We start from the raw sequence: 23,799 nt of genomic DNA, 5'->3' as shown, positions 1-23,799 counted from the left end.
CCAATTTATTGATGTTTGGTTGCTCATAGCAGTCTCCGATGAACTTTTGTCTTAGTGTGGTATCAGTTGTAATATCTCCTATTTCATATCTAATTTTATTTATTTGAATCCTCTCTCTTTTTCTCTTGGCAGGTCTAGCTAAAGGCTCATCAATTTCATTTATCTTTTCAAAAATCCAACTCTTAGATTAGTTGATCTTTTCTACTGTTTTTCTATTATCTATTTCATTTATTTCTTCTTTGTTATATCCTTTCTTCTACTGACTTGGGACTTAGATTGTTCTTTTTCTATTTCCTTGAGATGTAAAGTTAGGTTGTTTATGAGATCTTTCTTTTTCTTAATGTCGGCATTTACCAATATAAACTTCCCTCTTAGAATTGCTTTTGCCACATCCCATAAGTTTTGGTATGTTGTGTTTCTATTTTCATTAGTTTTAAAATATTTTTTGATTTCCTTTTTGATTTCTTCTTTGACCTATTGGTTGTTCAGGAGTGTATTGTTTAATTTTCACATATTTTTGAATTTTCCTGTTTTCCTCCTATTATTGACTTCTAGTGTCAAACTACTATGGTCAGAAAAGATATTTGATATGATTTTCAATCTTTTTAAATTTGCTGAAACTTGTTTTGTGACTTAACATGTGATCTATCCTGGAAAATGTTCCATGTGCACTTGAAAAAAATGTGTATTCTGCTGCTGTTGGATGGAAGGTTCTGTATATGTCCGTTAGGTCTGTTTGGTCTGAAGCATAGTTCAGGTCCAATGTTTTCCTATTGATTTTCTATCTGGATGATATATTCATTGTTGAAAGTAGGATATCGAAATCCCTCACTATGATTGTATTGTCATCTATTTCTCTCTTCAGATCTGTTAGTATTTGCTTGACATATTTAGGTTCTCTGATTATACATATTATTTAAAATATATATAATTTTTATAGACTCATGAGGAATTGTCCCCTTTATCATTATATAATGACCTTCTTTGTCTCTTTTGCAGTTTTGACTTAAAGACTTTTCTGTCTGATATAGGTATAGCTATCCTTGCTCTCATTTGGTTTCCATTAGAATGGAACATCTTTTTCCATCCCTTCACTTGGAGCCTTTTTGTGTCCTTAAAGTTGAAGTGAGTCTCTTGTAGGCAGCATATAGTTGGGTCTTGCATTTTTATCCATTTGGTCAATCTATGCCTTTTGATTGTAGAATTTAATTCAATTATACTTAAAATAATTATTGATAGGTAAAGACTTACTAATGCCATTTTATGAACTGTTTTCTGGCTGTTCTGTAGTTCCTTTGCTGCATTCTTCGTCTCCTGCTGTCTTCCTTTGTGAATTGGTGATTTCCATAGTGTTTTGTTTTGATTCTTTTCTCTTTATCTTGTGTGTATTTACTGTAGGTTTTTGCTTATGGTTACCCTGAGGATTACATACAATATCTACAGATATAACAATCTATTTTAAGCTGATGGTAGCTTAACTTTGATTGCATACAAAAACTCTACCTTTTTACTTCCCCTCCATGTTTTATGTTTTTGATGTTAAAATTTACATCTCTTTACACTATGTATCCATTAATAAATCATTGTAGCTCTTTTTAATAGTCTATCCTTTAACCTCTACACTCGAGTTAAGTGGTTAATCCATCATTATATTACAGTATTAGAGGATTCTTAATGACTACATACTAACCTTTACCAGTGTGTTTCATATTTTCATATGTTTTCACACTACTAATTAGAGTCTTTACATTTCAACATGAAGAACTCCTTTCAGAATTTCTCATAAGGCAGGTCTAGCATTGATGATCCGCCTCAGCTTTTGCTTGTCTGGAAAAGTCTTTATCTCTCCTTCATTCTTTCTGGATAAAGTATTGTTGATTGGCAGGTTTTTCTTTCAGCACTTTGAATGTATCATCCCACTCTCTCCTGGCCTGCAAGGTTTCTGCTGAAAGATCCACTGACAGCCTTATGAAGTTCCCTTCTAAGTGAAAACTATGGATAACTTCACAAATTTGCATGTCAGCCTCATGTAGGGGCCATGTTAATCTTCTCTGTATCATTCCAGTTTTATTATATGTGCTGCTGAAATGAGCACTGTGTTAATCTTTTAATGTTCTGTTGGATTCTGTTTGTCAGCACTCTAAGACTTTTATATTGACATTAACAGATGATTTCTCTTGTAGTTGTCTTTTTGTGGTCTTGATATTAATGTAATGCTAGTTTCATAAAGAGAAAATTGATGATGTGTCACTTCTTTCTCTATGTTCTGGAAATGGCTTTGGAATTAATGTTCTTTAAATAATTGGTGCAATTCTTCTGTATAACCTCCTAGCCCTGATTTGTAGGAGTGTGTAGGAGGTGGTGTTGCTCTTTGACACTTCTGTTTTCCCATGGCATTAAGTATGGAATCAGTTTTGGTAATTATTTTTCCCTGGAAAATTATCTATGTTTTAAAATTTACTTAAATTTAGTTTATAAGTTAGTCTCTTATGACTTTAATTTTCTCTTTATTTATGGTTTTCTCACATTATTTATATTACACATTTGTGTTTGCTCTATTTTTCTATTAGGTTAGAGAAAGGTTTCTTTTTTGGGTTTTTTTGGAATATTTTGAGGGTTTTTGGAAACCAATACATAAGCAATTTGTGAGTGTGTGTGTGTGGGATTATTCCATGAGCACTTAAGATGAGGCCTTTGTTTTAAGGTCACATAAATTTTTCACATCTACATATGTGCTCTGTTATTGATCATCTACTATTTTACTTATATTTTATCTCATTGATCTATCTCAAACAGAGGTAAATTAAATTTTCCTACTCTAATCTTCTTAGTATTTCTTGAGTTTTTATTTTGTTTATCTTGATTCTATGTTGTTTAATAAATATTTAAAACCCTTGGAAACTGTACTGTTTACCATTTCACAGAAACCTTCTTTGACTTACTTGTTACTCTTCACCGTGAACTCAAATTTGACTTATACTAAGGGTAACCCGTGCTTGGTTTGGTTTGTATTTTCTACATACGCTATTTATTTTCCATCATTCTGGGTTGCTTTGTCTTAGGTGACTGTCTCAGAGGCAGCTTGGGGCCGGCTTCTGTGTGGTTTCAAAGCCAGGCCTGGGTTCTATGCTAGGAAGTATTTAAACCTGACTTCCCCATGGCAGAGCGTTGGCTGTGAGGGAGTTCTTGAAGCCTTTCTTTCACCCAAGTCCAGAGACACTAGCAGCTGTGGTCACAGAGTATCTACCCTCCACTCTGTTGAGACAGTTTTGGGCAAATGGTGGGAGCAGATAGGAGTTTTCCTTCAGCCATCTCTCTGTTCCTTAGTGTGGTGCCAAATGGCGTGTTGTGAGGACTTCACTGCTGCCTGATGTTTCATTTCCGCTGTGTAAAACAAGGAGTCATTAGCTATGTTCCCTCACAGTGTGTCATCTACTTTGGAGAATTATGTTCTGATGCCTTTTTTTTTCCCTGAAATCTGCAGCTGCAGATAATTTTCTTATCTGTCTGACATTCACTGCATTTACAACCCTTTTTCATATATTGAGGGTTAGAAATTTGTTTTAGTTTCATTAAAGACACAATTTGCAATTCTATTTCTTCCTCTTAGTTTTCCCTAAGATGATTCTTAGGGACAATACAGCATGATATTTATATCACATTTTATAAACTCAGAGTTAATCATCACCTTTTGATGTTAATCTTACTTAATTTAAATTGTTGTCTTGCTGGCATGAATTTTATTTTCAAAAGATTTTCCTCTCAGACTAATGTTTTCCTCTTTTCTCATTGAATACTGAAGGATAGGGAAATGTAAATTTTGCATTCTTTTTTTCAGTGAGGTGAAGAGTATAGGTTCTCTTGTAATGTTTTCTTTTATTCAAGTTTAGGTCTTCATCTTTAGATTTATTTCAGTCATCATTTTAACTGATATCAGCAGATCTCAGAACTATCTGAAAATTACTACCTCAGACTTCAAAGAGGAAAATAGTGTTTCTAAAAAATGGATTAATTCTGTATAGTGTATTTGGAGAGAGAAGGAAAATAATGAAGAATGCCCATGTCATGAAGCTCTATTTTAGTAAAGCAATAGCGTCTATATTAATGTATTTTTCTATCAGAATATGTAGTATATCATTGTGTGAGTAACATAGTATTGAACTTCAGTTGAAAACTAAAGTGGAAATTAGAACAAACCTTCGCATAAATGCTCTTTCTTTTTCAGAGAGGCTAGGAAATAATTTGAGAAACAAGAGCATCAAGAGATGATTACTTCCTTTTGTGGGAGAACCTTGACTTATGCACTTTTGCAGATATGTTTTGTAATGCTATCTGACCAACCCCAGAGAACCCCAAAATCCAAAAGCCCTTGCAATTTTTCACATATAAAGTGAAGTTTTGGTAAAATATACAGGGGAAAAACTGGCAGAGGTTCACAGACATCTTCTAAGCATCTAATTCACCTTGGAGAATCAAAACATTTGATTTGAATTCAAAATTTAGAGACATTCTGATTGCTCTGGAAAATCTTTTTGGATTACAAAAGGGGTTGTCTATGCATAGATGCGACAATTATTGTCTCTTTTGGTATTCTAATTTTACTCATTCTTTACCATACTAAGGAGGTAGAAGGGACCTTATTTCATGAATTGTGATTCTTAAGCTACACCTAAGTAAAGAACCCAGTTGATACCTGGGACCAAATGGTTTACTGTACAACTGACTCAAAGTTGGATCTTTCAAACCATGGAAAGCATCATTGAACCCAAATTGGGGAGCTCGCCTACATGCTGATTAAATGCTGTAAGTAGCTCTGAAAATCAAGCCTGCGAACATGGAGAGCAATCAGTCCACTCATAATTACAGTGTCACTGAATTCTAGTAATGTATGGGAAAGGAAAACAAATCTAGTTACTCATCCTCTTCGTGAATGAAATGTGCTCTGCACTACAAATGCAAATTATTATCTCTCATCTAAATCATTGGCTTAATGATATTCTATTTCCCAATCTCATCCTCATGTCACTGACAATGAACAGGCTTAATCTAATGATTAAAAAGTGTTTTCAGTTGAATTTGAGCTGGAGTTTATTTCAGAGTTATGTGCTTTAAAATATATAAAACAAGGAGTTTTGGTTTTTGTATTTCTCTAAGAGAATATTAAAAAAATAAATGTTTCTATACTTTCTTTTCAAGAGGATTTATACATATATACATATTAGTTCCTGCCTAGAGAGCTCAAAATCTATTTCAGAAAGCCAATATATAATGAGAGCCTATTGGACAACTACACAAGAGATCAATAAAAATTCAAAAGTTCGTTATAAGTTCCAAGAGAATACATTAAAACTTTTTTTCTGGAACATTTGGGGAATGTTCTCCTAAAAATTGTAAGTGATGTTTATTATTTTAACTACTGAAGTAGTCTAAATTTTATAATATTTTGATGGTATTCTAGCTGAAGTGTTATATACATACCTCTCCCTTAACTTGTAACCATATCAATAACCATAAGTTACATTTTCCTTGGTGATTCAAAAGTATGGTTGCAAATGTCAATTGCTATAAAACAGGGAGAGATACAGTCTTTTCATTTAGTGGCTCCTAATGAAAATTTTTTAGGGGGGGTCTTTTTTTTTACTGTTTTTATGTCTTCTCTTGTGCTACTTAGGGATTTTCTACTCGTTCTTCTTTGGACTAGGAAATAAGGTATGGTGTGGGAGTGGATTTGTAGATATGAATGTGTGAGTGTGTGTTTGTGTGTGTGTGTATTGTGTATGTCTGGTTGTGTGTGTTGGATTACTTTAGTTCAAGGAAACAAAACACTTGTCATACCTAAAAGGCTAGAGGATTTTTCATTATGATGCATGTGGAAGTAACAGAGGCAGAAATGTCTCCCAGATGATCATGCCTAAGGGAATGATTGTTACAGCAACAATCGTGGAATAAAAGGAGACTAGAAAGTGGCTTGGGAACCAGAAAGTCATTTAGGATACAAAGCAATTCTGAGGACTAGGCTGTCTTATCACCTTCTCTTCCACAGAACTGCTGACAAGAACTTGGCCCATTTGATCCATCACCTGCTCTCTTCTTTTTTCATTTGTCTCAACAACTCATGAAAGTTTCAATTAGTTCACTTAGTTGCTATGACTTAAGTGGAACTTTATTCCCAGCCATTTTAGAAGTCCCTGGCAAACCTATGAATTGGCTACTTACAAGGCCAGTTATATTTGTTGCCAACTTATCTATTCATTGCAATAGAACCCCTTAGAAAGGGAGATTTGAGTACTATTAGATACCATGAGTTTTGGCCAGTCTAAATTTCATACAAACCAGTTACTTATCACTGTGTTTAACATAAGGCTAAGTGCGCTTGGAGTAAAGCTCTAAGGAAATGGAATCTTGTATCTACAGTAAACGTGTTTTGTAAGTGTACATTTTGACTCTTCAGTGTCTTTCTTTTTCCCTATAAAGTTGATACTCCTTTTCTATACTTTACAGCATATTTCATAATCTATCTTATGTTAATTTTTTATGAATATATAACTTTACTTCTTAAATGGTCAATCCACGTTCCCCACAATGCCTAATGAACTCCCTTTCTTAAAATCGACAATGAATATATATTAATCAGTTAGAAGTAAACTGAAGAAAGGTGCTACTAACTATGGTTGTCAAAGACAAGTTATAAACAATCTGTGCTATAAAGTCAGATGAGAGAAATATCCCTTGGAACTGAAATGATTGGGCAAGCTTTATGGAAAATGTGAACAGATAAGGTGGTTATATAATCAGAAGTGATAAGGCTTTTGTTTTAGAAATGACCATCATTGTCACTGCCATCATCACCTGCAAGTGTTAATTCTTATTCAATATTTATTCTTGTTTCGATTCAAGATGTTTGATACTTGAAGGCAGATAAGTAAATTCATATGCAGAAAACTATGCAAAGAAGATAGCATATCAATCTGGTCATTTTCCCTCTAGAATATGAGCCACTACATTAATAGGCTGAGGATATGTATACAGACGTCGTGGTATATCCAAGTTCCTCTCTCCTGACACCTTTCTGAGTGAACTTGTCTGTAAGATCTAATAACCCAATGGAGACAGCAAATATATTTGATACAGAGATTAAGAAAATGAAAAGAGTAATAGTGGGAAGTTTTGAGTCTTTATGTTCTCAGAAAGGAACACACAACCCCAAGAAGTCATAGGTTAGAGATATGATAGATAGGTACATAGACAGATAGATAGATCAATCTTCATCAATAACAAGTGCTTTTTTCCTCTTACCAAAATCTGTTCCGAATCCACCTCTTTATCTTTATTGGTATGTGATCTTGATGTTCCCATAAAACACGTAAACAGAAATAGAAAATTTAAACTTATCTGGGCTGAATCAGTGTCATGTGGGGAAATATGAAGTTCCCTTAGCAGTACTAGGTTATGCATGGCCATCCACTAAGCCTGCAACTTAACAAACACATCATCTCTCAGTCAGTAACACCCCTTCACCACTTTATCAATGTGTTACGTAAACTAAAGCGAGTTGCCTACTGTGGTGAGGAGACCATGATTTACTCATCTCTGTATCCTCACCACCTAGCATAGTATTTGACTAATGGCATGTGTTCATTGTTTGTTGAAGAAATTTATGACCTAATAAATCAAAGGCATACAAATAATCTATAGCATTCATTGAAAGAACTTTTCAGGAAGACAAGCTTGGGTCTGGCTGTAATCTGTAGTCACAACATACAATTTTTTATACGTAAAAATTCACTTGGGGTGTTTTGGTTCTGGACTGATGACATTGGTCTCATCTGCAACACACAATCCACAGCTTGGCTAGCCATTGCAAAAAAAGGAAGGTCATTGAGTTTTGAGTTCTTCATGTGAAAACCTTTGCATTTGGTGTCAGTGCCCTAACATTGATCCGATTTTGCTGTTCAAGCCTTTGTTTTAGCCTTGGGGATTGAAAAGCTTTGAACTACATGAATTTGGCTTAAAAGAGGAGTGATCCTCACTTAAGACAATCTCTGATCTTGATTGTTTTAAATGACTGAATGGAAACAACTTCTCTAACATCCCCCATGTTACAGATCTGAACCATAGACTATAGATTTGTTTTCAGATTTCTTTTCCTGATGGTGGTAATGAGTTTGTTCTGGGTCATCCATACTGTCTTTTGTTTTGTTATTGGTATTATTGTTAAGGTAGCTCTGAGGGTGAATGGGGCAGTCTGAAACTTTCTGGAAAATACTGTGTTTTAATTCATGTCCATGGGTCCATCAACATTTGCATGGATCTAGAGATAAGCAAAATCCTAGATGATTGACTAGAAAGGGGGAATGTTTACTTGAGGCTATGTATAAGAAAAGCAACCTAACAGAGATTCTAAATTACAGATGAGACAGGAAGCAGAAAGTCAGAGCTATTGAAAAATGATCAGGCTAGATAAGACTGGAATGCAATTGGATATAGACAGCTCATCATGTTTGCACCTGCAAAGGTTTAGAATTGAACAGGAATTAGAACTGGAGGCAGGTCAGGGAAATCAATTTAGGATTGAAGTTTTAAGTCGTTCAAATGTGTCAGGATCCTGCTTTCATGTGATAGCCTCCTCATGCTGAGGAGAAGGACTGCTGATTTAAAGGTCCAAACAGCCAGATTTTTGAAATTCAAAAAGCAACGGAAACTCAGTTATAGCTAGGGATTATGAAATATGGATCTGAAATCCTGTGCTGTTCATGATGATAAAAAACAAACATTAGCAAAGTGAAACATCCTTAAATGGACTGGCTAGAAAATGGTATTTAATAGAATGACTTCCAAAGGCTCAAAGAACTCTTGGTACATGTTAATCGTTATAATTACCATAATTGTATTGTTATTTGTGCAATTCTGTGTGTACAGCTCTTTATTAAGAGCTGGGTGTATAAAGAAGAAAAGGACTCAATCTGGGTCTTAAATGTAGATTTGATGAGAGAAAAAAGAGAGGCAGGAAGCAATGATATAGTTGTGAGGTGTTGGGGCACTGGATTGAGTGTTGACAATGGCAATGAAAGAGAACAATAGCTTTGTGGGACATTTTGTATGCAGAAATAGGCATAAGGCTCAGAGACCTACAATGTAGAGGAAAAGGGAGAGGAATGCGAAGCTTTGAATGGCTGTGACGATGATGATAGCATGGCCAGGAATAGGGATATCTGGAATGGAAAGTTGGCTTTGGTATTAAAGAGAATTAGATTTGAAGAATTTCCTTGAGGTGAGGGTGAAACAGTCAGCCAATCATGAGGATGTTAGGTTTGTTGGCTTATATAGCCTGAAAATAACCCAAAACTCTAGCAAGAATGTGAGGATAAGCCTTTCAGGCTATATAGTCACTCTCTGACACAAGAGATCCAGGTACTATGGGTCTTTCTGCTCCACCCTTCCTAGAATGGAGCCTTTGTCCTCATGGTCAAAAATGAGTGCTGTGTCTTCAGGTATCATTTCCATATTTAGGATAGAAAAAGGAAGGAAGCTGAAAGGAAAAGCTGAAAGGATGTATTGGCAAAGATTCTCGCTTTAGAAAATACTTCTAGGAAGTCCCACATAGTGATTTCTGCTTACAAAACCAGAATTGGGACTAAACAGGATGGATATTATAATGTTTTGGCCTCTATAATTGGGAGAGGCAAAGGAGAAGTAGTCAGTTGATGGCTTCTACCACAGTACGTCATTGAAGCTAGGCAGGAAAGGTCAGGAGATAGACAACAATAAGCGAGATTGCCAAGAGAGGGATGTCAGAGTAAGAAGAACGGAAGACTGAAGAGGCTTAATGACGACGGGAGAAGAATTGCTGTTTTATGAAAGTTGAGAAGGAGGGGCCTGAGAGAGCAAGGATGAAGAGACAAGAGGAAATAGTTCCAAGAGAAATGTGTGTGTAACAGAGTAAAATGCTATGAAGCGATTATTCAGGGATAAAAATGAGCACATGGTAATGAGGAGGTCATTGATAAGCTTAGGTGGAAAAATTTTAGTAGAAAATTGAGAGGAGGAAACAGTTTGCAGGAGTTAAGAAATGAACACATTTTGAAGAGAAGAAAACAGAATCGAGACTACTATTTTCAGGAATAGTGAAAGGAAAAAGAAAAGGAACTGAGTAAACCAAGAAGTTGTCAGTGTTGAGGAAAGTTTATGAATATATTTTAGACTAGAGAGATCAGAACATTTATTTAGGTAAGAAAAATATAAACTGACATCTAACAGATAGCAAGTACCTAAGGAAGGAACTTTTCTTTGATTGCTGGCTTCTTTCTTCCTTTCCCTCAGACAATGCTTGTTGAGAGACTTTTATGGTGTTACAATCTTCTATACTTGGTGCTTGGGATACAAAGATGAATATGGTATATATTTACCCTCAATAACTTACAACCTAGAAGGTGAGAGAGACAAGCTGAACTGAGGTTTTGAGTTCTGATTTGTGAAACCTAGACCTTGGGGAATATCAGCTTTAAAGGTCTTCGTGAAGATGCTGAACACATACAAATCTTTAAGAAAGACCTCTCTCCTTCACATTATAGTTCTCCTTCCAGCATTCTATTTGGGGAGTGGTGTTTTATACATCACAGATCACTGGTGTTTAAAAAACAGAAGATGCCTGGAAAATCCTTCTGAGCTTGGGAAAAGTTGTTGAAATTTCAGAGTTCTTGGGGATGAATTTGAGTGTATGCGTGTTTCATTAAGAACGAAAGCATGCGCACCCTTCCGCACTGAAGCCAACAGCAAAAGCACAGCAGCATTCTCAGGGTACGGTGACTAATTCTTTGAGTAAGGCCTCAGTGTTCCCTTAATAGATCAGGTGTTAATATACACTGACATGCTTGCTCACAGCACTGGAAATTAATACGAACACAGTGGGCTAAATAAAGTGCCATTCTGGAAATGCAAATGCTTTGGGTAGAATGGGAAACATTTTATGGCTTTCTTTAGAAATATTCTCTTAGTTCCTTTGAAGATAAAAATAAAATGCTAAAAATCCCATTAAGACCTTTTAGGAGTGGTTGTATTTTTCCTTCTACATCTTGTACTGAGGCAAACTTGTGATATAATAAACATATTTCCAGAAAGGACAAGCTGGAATTAATTCATGACCAAGTAAATTTCCAGTGACAATCATTTTTATCCTTTGAAACAATGCTATTTTTAATGAAGGTCTTTTTTAAAAACTGTTTCTCCTTGGTGGTTTAATTATAGATTCAATACTCTGGAAAGGATAGAATTGGTCGGTTAATCAAAATATCTGGACACACAGGAGTTTCATTTTATCTTTTTAGAGCAAGAACTTTGACCTTCCAATACCTTTGGGGGCCAACAGCGACCATTTCATAGACTCATTGAGCCTGAAAGGACCTTAGAGACTAACCTAGTGGGGATTGTTCAAAGACCTCTCTAATTCTGGAAATATTTTCCTTAAAGTGGATTGAGGTAAAAAAGATAACGAAGTCTCAGGTTCAGACATAAGAAGCTTTAAAAATGTAACTAGTTATGCTCTCTCTATGGGCACTGGCCTACATTTAATGCAGTGGTTCATAGCATAGAATGTGGCACCAGACTCTCTGGTTTAGAATCCTCTCTCTGCTACTTACTAGCTGTGTAACTAAACACCTCAGTTTCCTCTTCTGTAAAATAGGAGTAATAATAATATTTACTTGATAGAATTTTTGTGAATAGTAAGTAAGCTCATAGATAGAAAGTGCTTAGGCACATGAAAATGACGGTGTATGTTTAAGCCATCTTTACTATAATTTAATTCTCACAGCATTACTGTGAAGTAGTTAGTTTTAATTTTACAGATGGGAAATTGAGGCTTACAGAAGGCAAACAACTTGCACAATGTCATTCAGCTAGTAATTAGCACAATCAGGCATGGAGCACAATGATTTTACTCCAAAGTATATATTCTACATGATACTGCTTTGAGTTTCTCTCTGTGTTATCATGTACCACATATGTTATTATTCATTCAATGACACTTTAGTTAATATTCAAATTTTAATTGAAAGATCAGATGATGGTATCATTCTAAGTCATTTATCTATAATTTTTTATACTAAGCTTCAAGCAGTACAAGTTTTATTTCAACACACTTTTTAAAGCAAAACAAGATGCATTAATTTATATTGCTGTTGTACAAATTACCACAAATTTAGTGGCTTAACGCAATACAAATTTATTTCTCTTGTAGTTTTGAGGACAGAAGTCCGAAATCACTTTCACTGGGATAAAGACAAGGTGTCTGCAGGCTGGATCCTAGTGCAGGCTCCAGGGGAGAATCTGTTTTCCTGCCTTTTCCAGCTTTCAGAGGCCTCCTGCATTCCTTGGCTCAGGGCCCCTTCCTCCATCTTCAAAGCATATGGCTAAAATCTTTGCTCAAATTGTCAACATTGCCTTCCCTTCTGCCTTCTTCTCATAAAGATCCTTGTAATTACGTTAGATCTACCTGGATAATCCAAAGTGATAGCAAGATCCTTAACTTCGTCACATCTGCAAACTTCCTTTTGCCATGTAAGGTAACATAGTCACAGTTTCTGGGGACTGGGACATGGACTTCTTCGAGGGGGCATTGTTCAGCGTATAGCGCAAGGTTTGCATTAAGAGATACTTATTTCATGTTATTCTGAAAACATAACAGAAATTTAAAGGACAGAGAGAAAATCTGAGTAAAACTCTTGATACCCTTTCATCTTTCACTCTCTCCACCCACATACTTGCTCCCCAAGGCTGCTGTAAGGTCTGATGTTTGTTAATTATCAATTTGATTGCCAGAAAGATGCCGACTTAAGATACAGTGCTCATCTAAATATAGCAAGGGATTCAAGGCGACAAATGCTTGACTATAAATATTACAAGCTTAAAGGACAACCATGATAATAACTTCAATTTCAGGAGAAGAACAAACTTTCCTTAAAGTTTTGGGCTGAATCAAATCTAGCTACATTTTTCAAAGTGTTTTTCTGATAAATATGCTCAGATGACCACTTATCCCCATCTCCATATTTTACGTTTTTACTTTACAAAACGATGAGAACAAAAGGCAATGTTGCTGCAGCTTAGATACATTTTGTATAATTAATTCTTTTGGATAAATTAAAAAGGTGCTTCAGATTAACTTTATAGTTCAAGGTTGCAGGTGTCACAATCACTCTGAGGCCAGAGATGAGAAGCTAACATGACCATAGAGAGAGATCAGCATGCACAGGTGAACTTAAACTACTTAGGACTCTTCAGTCAATGAGAGCTGAGGATGGCTATAAAATGTATCTCCACCAGGTCACTTTGGGTATGTATAGGGAGCCCATAAACATAATCAGTGGCTTTTAGTCCAGGAGTAAAGCACCTCCTATCTCCTAAAATTAAAGGAAATAATGTTAGGAAAATCTTTTTGGAAAGGGAACTCTTAATAAACTAATATTTTCAGAAAGAGGTCTAGTTGTCTTAATTAAATAGCATGTTCAATTAAGTTTCACTAATTTTCAAAGACCGTTGAACTCAATATTTAAGGTTAAAGTACCCGTTGATCAATCATACAAAAAATATTTATCTGTATTGAATACTTCCCATGTGCCAAGCACTGTGGTAAATGTTCGAAATGCAAATGTAAATCAGAGACCGTTCTCGTCTTCTAAGACTGTCAGTGTCCAGGTGGGAAGGCATATAAGTAAAAGGTAACCCCCAGAGTATACAGTGACAATGCAGTGCACTGCGGTGGAGGAGCAGGTGTGGTAGGAGGACACCCATCCTCACGATGGGCCCGGCTCAGACTTCCTGCAGGTGCTGCTGCGCTGAGGCTTAAGGGAAATTGGCCTCTGCGGAGAAGGGGAGAGTCCACGTCACAGTCAAGAGCACAGAATGGCATAGTTTTGCTGGAGAACTCTTTTATATGGAGAGATAGAAGAGTGATAGGCTTTGAGGTTCACTAGCACTGAGTTATGAATGACTTTTTGTGTTGTTAGAGAATTTGACTTTTATTCAGAATTCAGTGAATTAAAGTATGAGGAGTAAAACAATCCTAACTGTGACTTGAAAAAAATCAATCTGGAGGCACATCAAGGCCAGGGTATAAAGTGAGATGTTTCACTGCCCTAATTATGGATGCATATTGTCAATGTTGAACTATCTTTATTTTATCTAGACCCTGTGAATTCAATGTTCTTAAGTTAAATAAGACTCATTTTCTCAAAATTACTTAATCTTCAGTATTTACCTTGAGGGTAGACTGTGAGCATTTTAGTGTTTTTAAGTCTTGCTTGTTGGTCATGTAATTTATTTGGAACAAAAGCAATTTCACTGTGTATCAATTAGTGGTTTCTTTTGTTTAGGCGTATACTACAATCTAAGTAACCTTAGAATAGGCAAAAAAATAGGTTGGTTGTGTGTCTTCACAGGTGGTACAGATAATTTTCTCACTTATAAACTGAGCATCAAACATTGCTCTTCTGTTTGTCGAAGGCCATTCAATTAGTAGGACTACTTTTCTCTGGCTTTATGTCAAGTTGTACTGCTTGGCTTTGGGTATGGAAGCAGATGACAAGTACATAAAAAAGACTGTTTTCTTTTTTAGGGGATGAAATAGAACGGTTTTCAATACATTCACGATAAACCTTTTGTGCGCCTTAATTCCTAAGATGGCTGTTCTGTGACCCACATCTTTATATCCCCCAAGGAAGATGCTGAGAAAGCATCCATGCCATGGGCATTGTGGCTTGTTCTGTGCTGACTTACACTGGAAGGCTTTGAGGGGAAAAAAACAAAACATAACAATGCCCTATCATATCTGCTCCAAGGAGTTTGATGCCAAAAGTGTTTCTGAGTTGGTTATAAGGAAAACTCCATTTAGGATTCTTTATTTGAAAGGGATGGCCAGTAGCAGGGAAAGAAAGTTTACTTGGGAAAAAGTAAAAGTAAATAAGTAAATAGAAGATTTCTTATTACCATGTTGCTATTGCAAGTGTGAGTCATGGAATTCATCAAATAAAGAGGTTTTAAAATGCATATGTGGGATACTTTTTGAAGTTTCATAAATATTTACATATTTCAAAAGATGATGTTTGAGTATTTCTAAGATAACTTTTGGTATAAAATGTATCAGTGGCTTTGAGAGCAGAAAATGGCCTTTGAGATTTTTCGAGTTCATTCCTTCCTGTCTGCTTTTCAGAGGAGAAGTTTGGAAAAATCCAAAGGCTAGTTGTGGAAGAGTTGGACGTCAAATCTAGGCCCCTTACTGAAAGCCCAGTGTATTTTCAACTACAGGTTTTTATGTTTTAACCACTCTTTATAATATAAACATCATTCCAATAGCCAGGGAACCAAGGGTAGAAATCTTTGGATGTTTAAATTGGCTTGGCACACCATGAAAAACAATAGTAATTAATTTTCATTGATTTTATTCATGAAAAAATTATTAATTATTAACATAGTATATCTAGATGGAATTAAGACTTTTAAATTATCATTAAAACACACACAGAAATATAGACGCACATCCTTCATCTGGTGGTGTTCACCCTCAGGGTGTACGCTGAATGGCAGTAGCTATTTAGGGACTACTTGGTGTTTATTTCTATTTTCAGTAACACTGAAGGAATGTTTAACTTGGTGCTTGCCTTGGTAAAAGGTTCTAGGGGACAAATATCTTTTTAGAAGTCCTGAATCTAAAATTCTCTCTCCTAGAAAACACCTCTCGTTAACAAAAGTGGGCTTTGTTTGTCATCAGACTCTCCCCAGAAGTATTTGAAAATTCTGGACTTGTATATAAAAACTGGCAGTTGCAACTTGATTATCACACAGCAGTTTGCATTTGGGCACAAAAGCTTTGTTTGAAAGGTGTGACTGAATCTAGCATGTAGCCATATTTTTGCAAGGGATCTTGAGCTTCCTGTGTCTGAGTGGTCCAGCCCTAAAATGCCAGGCACTTCTGAACTACAGCTATTTGGATCTCTTAAAGAGGAGCCTAACAATTATGTTCTTGGATATGATCCTGGCCTGTGCTCTCTATAAAATCTCACTCATTTAAGAGAAAAATTATCTGCTCATAGCTCCACTCCTGGAACTAGAAAGTTATTCTTTAATTAAATTAATAAATAACTTTGAATTGTAAATGGAAATGTAAAATAAAATATAAATACAAAATATGAATATAAAGTAATTATAAATTAATATAGAATTTTATGGAGAAAACAGTGATTAAATAATAATTTCCTCATCACACTAAGGAATGAGAACAGCATACTATTTGTATTTAAATTAAACATGATTATCTGTACAACTATGAGCACTATATAATGAACTTGTTTGCTTTGGATATCTCTGGTTTGGCCTGGTTTAGAGTCATTACGTTGGATTATTCAGACTTCTGAACTGTCTCCTCTGTCCCAATCTGTTCCTTTCCCAGGAAGGCAGTGACAGACACTCTCTAGGGTGGCCCTCATGAGTTCACTTCCTGGTCTTCACACCCCTGTATAATCCCCTCCTCGTGAGTGTGTGCAGAAGATGACTCGCTTCTAAGCAATAGATTATGGCAAAGGCAAAGGAATGCATACGATTATGTGTCCAAGATTACAGTATTTAAGTTGCAATGTCCATCTTGCTGAGACTTTTTTTGTTCTCTGCTGGCTTTGAAGAGCAGGCTGCCATGTTCTGAGCTGCTAAATGGGGAGGGTCATGTAGCAAGGGACTGAGGCCGGCCTTTAACTGACAGCCAGCAAGAATCTTGAGGCTGTCCATCCAACAACAACCTGCAAGGAGCTGAATTCTGCTAACAACCACGTGAGCTGGGAAGTAGATCTGTGCCATTTGAGCCTCAAATGAGATCACAGCCCCAGCTGGTACCTTGATTGCAGCCCTGTGAGAGCCTGGAACAGAAGACCCAAATAAGCTGTGCCTAGACTCCTGACCCATAGAAACTGTGAGACAATAAATGTGTATTGTTTTAAAGTGATGTTTGTGGTAATATTGCTCCTCAGCAATAGATCACAAAAACAGAGGCCTACGTTAGAATGTTTGTTCCTTCTATCGAGGTTCATTCATTTAGTCATTCATTCCACAAATGTTTATAAAGCCCCTGTGATGCATAAGGCTGCAAGGTGTCCTAGTCTAAAAGATGAGAGAAACACCATCATGTCATATAGGTACTATGAATGGAGCTTGGACATGTCCAGTAGAAACACAAAGAAGGAAATGGTCTGTTCACTATGACTAATTCGGTAAGACAGAATAATAATTATAAGCTGTGATAAATATTATAAAGCATATAAATAGAATATAGTGGTAAAAAATAATAAACAACAATAATAGTTAATAATCATTGAGTACTTATAATATTTTGAGTCCCTTTTTTAAAAAAATATTGAGCTGTACTCTGTTTTAGGCAATATAAGTGAATTTCTAAGCATTTTCTGTAAATTAATACATTTTTCTTATAATATTCCTATTAGCATATTCATCTTATAGATGAAGAAATGAAAGGGCTGACAGATTAAGTAACTTGTCCGAGGTTTCTTAGTGAGTTACTGGCAGACCTGAGACCTAAACTTTGGCTGTCTTGCCCCAGAGTTTATGTCGTTAAACAGGGCGACCTACTTTGGATGGGATGGTCAGGAATTCCTTTCTGAGATGACCTTTAGTTATTACATGATAGATAAGAAGAATCCAAAGATGCAAATAACCAGGGGAAGAGCAGTTCTGGTAGAGTGATCAAAAGGGAAAAAAAATCAGTGAGAGAAAAAGCTGACATATTCTAGGAGCCAATAGAATGCCAGTGCCACCAGACTTCAACGAGCAGTGGTGATATTGGAGCAGAACATAAGGGTTGGATCATGCAAAGAGTTGTACTTTATTCTAAGTGAAATAAGGAGAGTTTTACACAGGGAAGAGAGTTGGCTGCTGTGCAAAGAATGGTTTGGAAGGGATAGGAGTGGGCATGAGGACACCAATGAGGAGACAATTGCAGTATTTCAAGTGAGATGGTCTGGACCAGGGTGGAGACGGAATGGCAGATAGACTAAAGGTCTATTCTAGAGGAAGAATGATTGGATTTGCTGAAGGGCTGGGGATAAGGAAAAGGGAGGAGTTAAAGATGAATAGCAAGTTCCTGACTTTAGTCCTGGATGGATGATGGTGCCCCAAGAATTTACTGAGTATCCATTATGTGCTAACCACTGTGCTGGCCCTCTGTATACCGTGGTGGTGGATACAACATCTTCCTGTTTCATGGGCTTCCTCAATGGAGAGAGATTGAAAGAGAGAGAGAGTGCGAGAGAGAGAAAGAGAGAAGTGAACAACGGACTATAACATAATTAAAACATAGAAGCATCTTAGTGCCATGGAAACATAGAAAAATGAGTGATTCACTCTGCCTCGGGCAGTGAGGGCTGAATCTCAGGAAAAGCTTTCACAGAGAAGAGGATATTTGAGCTAGACCTTAGAGGTTAGTAAAGAGAGGGCGGGGAGGGAAAGCAGAGGAAGTGGCCTAACAAAGGTACCAAAGGATTTATCTAAATAAGTTTACTTATTTATTTATACTCCTGCTCATTGCAAAAAGAATTTGAAGTAGTTCACAGAAGTATAAAAGAGTAGGAACTGTTTGGGAATAATGAATAGTCTAGTATGGCTGGAAAATTGGGAGCATGATAGGAAGTCAAAGTCGGAAGAGGGTAGTTCAGGATGTGTTCATGAAGATTTTCACGCTGTTCATTGTTCTCCTCCTAAGAATTCATTCAGGTGTGACAGAACATCTTGTTAAGGGCAAAAGTATTAATTGGATTTAAAAGACTAGTAAAATCCCAAAACAAAAATAGAAGCAACGTATATCTTTTCTCACTACTTTGCAGAGGATCAAATTGTATTTCTATTTATTCATTCAATAAATATTTAACAATACATTGGAACCTTATTTGTGATAATAAGATAAACACGATTATTGCATTTAGGGTGCAAACAATGTAATAGGAAAAATAATTATTAAACTGATAATCCAAAAAGTAATTAATTAGATTTGAGTAAAGTGCTAGAAGGGAAAAATGAAGGTTGCTATGACAATATTTAAAATGGGGAAATTAACCTGGTCAGAGAGATCAAGGAAGAGATAATTAATGTAATTAGATCAAATGATGGTAAATGCTCTGTGGTGGGTGAAATGTCTGTTTTATAAGGAAGAGGTAAATGGCATTTGTATATGCCTGCTCATTTATTTATCCTGCATATTGAAGTACTACCAGGTATGAAGCACTATGAGAGAAATAGGAACAAATAACGTGACACTTCTCCTATAAATTCATTTTGCACTTAATAGTTTATAAGCCATTTTTAAAGATCAGACACTGGTTCAATTGCTCCACAAAACAAGACTCTGCAAATCAATATTCGTCAATGTATCTTTCATGAATGATAATCCCAGGACCATCTTTTTGGGACCATGCCTTTTGGGAACTACAGGGCAGGTAATAAAGGCAGAGACCTCTCTGGTTCACGGAGGCTAAATCCATTTTATGAACCATCAACTGAATCATAGAAACTAAGTTAAGGATGCCCCTTGCCCGGCTTAAAAGTCTCAATTTTGAACAAACTGTTATGTGATTAAAATAACTGCAAGCACAGTAGCAACAGCACCTTCTCCCATTGTGCTATTCCCGGATCTTCTCCGAGGTTCAGCTCTGTCCTGTCACTATTACAGCCAGAAGAAACAGGGCTAAGGGCTTGTCACAAGGCTCATCTGCTGCTAATTCATCGACATCTGTCCTCAGACATCTCTTCTGAGACTGTCTCCTTGGAGACTTGGCATCTGTGACCACCAGCATCAACCCCAAAGCACTGACGAATCCAGATTTTAATTGACATTTAATTGTACTGTATAAAAGGTATAACTGGGTCTTCCCCCATGTCTGGTGGCAATAAAAGAATATAGATTATATATACCAACTGGAAAAAAGCAGTTAAGTTAAGGTATTCTAATAAAAGGTGAATGCAAATCATCACTGAGTGGTAAGCGACACCAGTGCACCTCCCCTAATTTTTATTCACTAAAGTGACTTATAACAGAAATAGGAAAAAGGGAGGCTCAGACAGCATAATGATTTCCCAATGGTTAGGTATCTGGTGAATTGTTTGGCTTAACTCTTGAAAGTGAGTCTCTTAAGCATATGATCAAAACTTATTTTCCCTCAATACCCTCCCTGTAGGTCCCTTTGCCAAAAAAGAAAGGTGTGGGTTAGCATGGGAGCTAAGGCATGCTTGTCTAAGGAACCAGAGGACAGAGTTCAAGGTGGGAGATACAGGTAGAGCGATACTGTACTGACTTCTTTTCGTGGAAACTCATAGAGGCCTTTATGAGGGAAATGGAATCTGTTGCTCTGAACTTCCGTTCATGGCAAGGGAGCAATTTCTTTTGGCATAAAGCATCTTTCAGTATTTGAACCTCAGAAGAGGTGGCATAAAGCTAAACATGGGCCAACGATGGCTTTTGTTGTTTTTGCTTTATTTTATTTTTAAAGATTTTATTGGCAGCTTAAGCTCAGTTCTGAGACTTCTACTTGACAAAAGCACTACTAGCTTAGCTGCATTTGGGACAATTTACTATGTGATAAAAATTGTCATTTGTAGATGCTTTTCCTGTCAATAGAGACTGAGGATTTTATTACCAGCAAAATACCTGTCTCAGCGTAAAGGTCAGAGGCATGTTGGAGAAAATGCTCATATATTTAGCTTTCATGAAACTGTGGTTTTCCCACAAACTCCAGAATGGGTACTGTCTGAGGGTTCGCCATTCATTGTGCATAGAATGAATGTGGTCACTGCATCATAGGAAATACTAACATTTTAAATTTGATGCATTTTTCATTGGCAGAAAGAGATGGACAGAGAGTTATAACTTGCATATTCTAGATGTTTATGGAAAGAAAGAGTGGGCATGTGTGGGAAGTGAGAGGTAGGAATGGGGCAAAATGTTTCCGCTCAGGTCACTTCCTGTCAACCTTTTTATTCAACCCAACTCAGGAGTTGGTACTTTGTAGAAACTACATGATTAACAAGGCTTCCCAACAGGACCACAAACCAACCCGACCATGTCAGAATGTTACAGCTTACTGTCTGGAGTAAGACAAACATCCTCAGAGGGCTATAATGACAACAAGAAATAGCACAGAGGGCTTAAAGTGACGCCAGTGAGATACCGAACAGAAGGAAAAGAAACGAGTCCACACGCTTTTGTCAGGACATCCTCTTGTGCCGGGACAGTTTGGATTTTAGGTAATCAGACCAAAGAGAAACACTTATTAAGTGCCTAGATGTAGTTGCAGAAGGAATGCCACCCCTTCACCTCTCCTAGGGTCCCCTTTTCATGTGGTATAGAGAGCCTGGATGCAATTGTACATTGAACCAAGATGTGCTGTGTTTTGCTGTTTTTCCTTAAGTTTCTTTGGACATGTGTCCTTAGGATGGAAGGGGAGGAGGCCAATAAATTTAGCTTCATGCACATGGTGATAAAGCATGACCTAACTTGGGGACATCTTTTGACATTCACCTATATACAGATGGATTCCAGATATTCCCGGAATTGTTTCTTAGAGCAAAACAAGGACGAAGCTGAGCCAGCTGGAAACTGGCTTTGATGTTCAGCTAAAAATAAGGACTTTGATTTGGAGATAATGAAAGTATTATCCAAAACCCGCAAGGGAGTTAGTGACTGCATATACAGCAAGGAAAAGGATGTCATTATCTGGAATCAACAGAGCCAGGCCTTCAAGTTCAGGTTCAGTGCTATAGACAAGGAAGAGAGGAGGATCCTGGATAGGCAATGCCCAGACACTGATGAAGGAGACACATACACACACACACACACACACACACACAGAGCCAGGTGAGGCGCAAACACTGGTTAAATTCTGAGATTCTTCTACATGATGGACTTTGCCAATCGGTTAGTAATATGAGAGATGACTATTTTCTTGTCTTTGGATTTCTAGCAAATATTACTATTCAATTACATTAACATAGACTTCAACATCTGTATTCATTTCTTATTGTTATTGTAATAAATTACCACAAAGTTAGCGGCTTAAAACTTAAAACTCATATGCAACAAGTCCACTGTGTGTCAGATACTCTGGAGGTCCAAAGTCTGAAATAGGACTCACTGAGCTAAAACCTAGGTGTCATTAGGGCTGTGTTCCTTCTGGAGGCTGTAGGGGAGAATTCTTTTTTATTTTTTCAGCTTCTAGGGGCTGATTGCATTCCTTGACTCATAGACTCCCCTCAATCTTCAAAGCCAGCAATATAATATCTTCAAATCTCTGACTTTGACTTCCTTTTCTATCACTTTCTTCCACTTTAAAGGACCCTTGTGATGATACTGGGTACATCTGGATGAGTCAGGATGCTCTCCTTATTCTAAGGGCTGTTGATTAACAACCTTAACTCCATCTGCAAATTTAATCTCCCCTTGCTACGCAGCATAGCGTATTCACAGGTCTCGAGGAAGAGGACATGAACATCTTTGGGGAAGGATATTATTCTGCCTACCACAATATCTAATTGATATTAAATTAACATATTTACAAGAAGAACATTTTCAATTTAAATTTACCTTGCCGTTGGAGACCAGATCATCCAAGCTTCTGAATGTCCCAGATACTATGTTACTCTACGATTCTAAAACCTTAATCTACCAACCAATCAACTGACTAAACCTCATCTACTTCTTTCTCAAAAATATGCCTGCTTTTCCAGTAACACATTCTGAATTCATTAGTTTTGAATTCTTTCTTAAAGGAGAGTTTACTTCTCACAGATGAATTTGATCGCCTCAGTAATTTTAAATTCACGCCTTCACCCTCCCCCACCACCCCATCCCTAACCTTATTCCTTCTCATATTCAACGAGTCCACTATGTGTCAGATACTCTGCTAGGTACAGCATATTCAAAGATGGATGGAACACATAGTCAGTACTGCTTAAACAGGATCTGGAATGAGGACAGAGAAGGGGACATAGAATTAAATAAAAACAACGTGGTTTAAAGTGAAGCACTATGAACTATCAAATCAGAGACAGAAGTCCGAACTCTGGTTGGTGAGGTCAGAAAATCTTCATTGTAAATGTCAACTTTGGATGTGATCCATGAGGACAGGGTTGGGGTGCGGAAGGGGGTGGCATTTCAGTCAAAAGGAAGAGCAGGTGGAGAGGGAGATCTGCCTGTCTCTCTGGCTCTTCCTGTTTGTTCTTCCTGAAATGTCCCCCCACCTTCTGCCACATCTGATCCTTCTCTGTTCCTGTCCCCGCTCCCAGGCCACCTGTCAAATCCCCATTCCTGTTTTGTTGAAAGAATAAGATGAGGACAGAATACAGTCTTATTACTTTAACATGATGCATAAGTTCCTTAGGATTCTTTTTGCTTACTTCTCCAAATAAACCTCTTAATCACTTGCTCATACACCTGGAATTCTAGATATTCCAGGTGTTATTTCATATCCACTTTTATGGATTCCCTTGTGTAATGGGAAGAGAAGAGACTTGGGAATCAGACAGTGTAAACCCAACAGTGATCATTGACAAAGGCATGTGAGCTTTACTACTCTCAACACTACGCAGCAAGGATATTGTAAAGTTAATATAAGATAACATGGAACTAACTGTTTTATTGGGTAGGCTAAAAACATGGTGTGATTCAATCAGGAAAATATTTTATTTTTCTACTTCCTTCAAGCATACTCTGTTGTACTTCCCTTACTCCAACAATATTGAGGGAAGATTTTAAAA

General features: G+C 36.9%; 1 non-coding gene across 1 annotated transcript; it reads right to left on the bottom strand.

Moving 5' to 3' along the window:
- Positions 1-1,988: 1,988 nt before the first annotated feature.
- Positions 1,989-2,095, bottom strand: LOC124225909 (U6 spliceosomal RNA). The gene has a single exon (XR_006885131.1). It is a non-coding gene; the product is annotated as a U6 spliceosomal RNA (small nuclear RNA).
- Between the last annotated feature and the right edge of the window lie 21,704 nt (positions 2,096-23,799).

The sequence above is a fragment of the Equus quagga genome, chromosome 14, assembly GCF_021613505.1.
Source record: "Equus quagga isolate Etosha38 chromosome 14, UCLA_HA_Equagga_1.0, whole genome shotgun sequence".
Taxonomy (NCBI): domain Eukaryota; kingdom Metazoa; phylum Chordata; class Mammalia; order Perissodactyla; family Equidae; genus Equus; species Equus quagga.
This window is presented reverse-complemented; position numbering and strand designations above follow the sequence as displayed.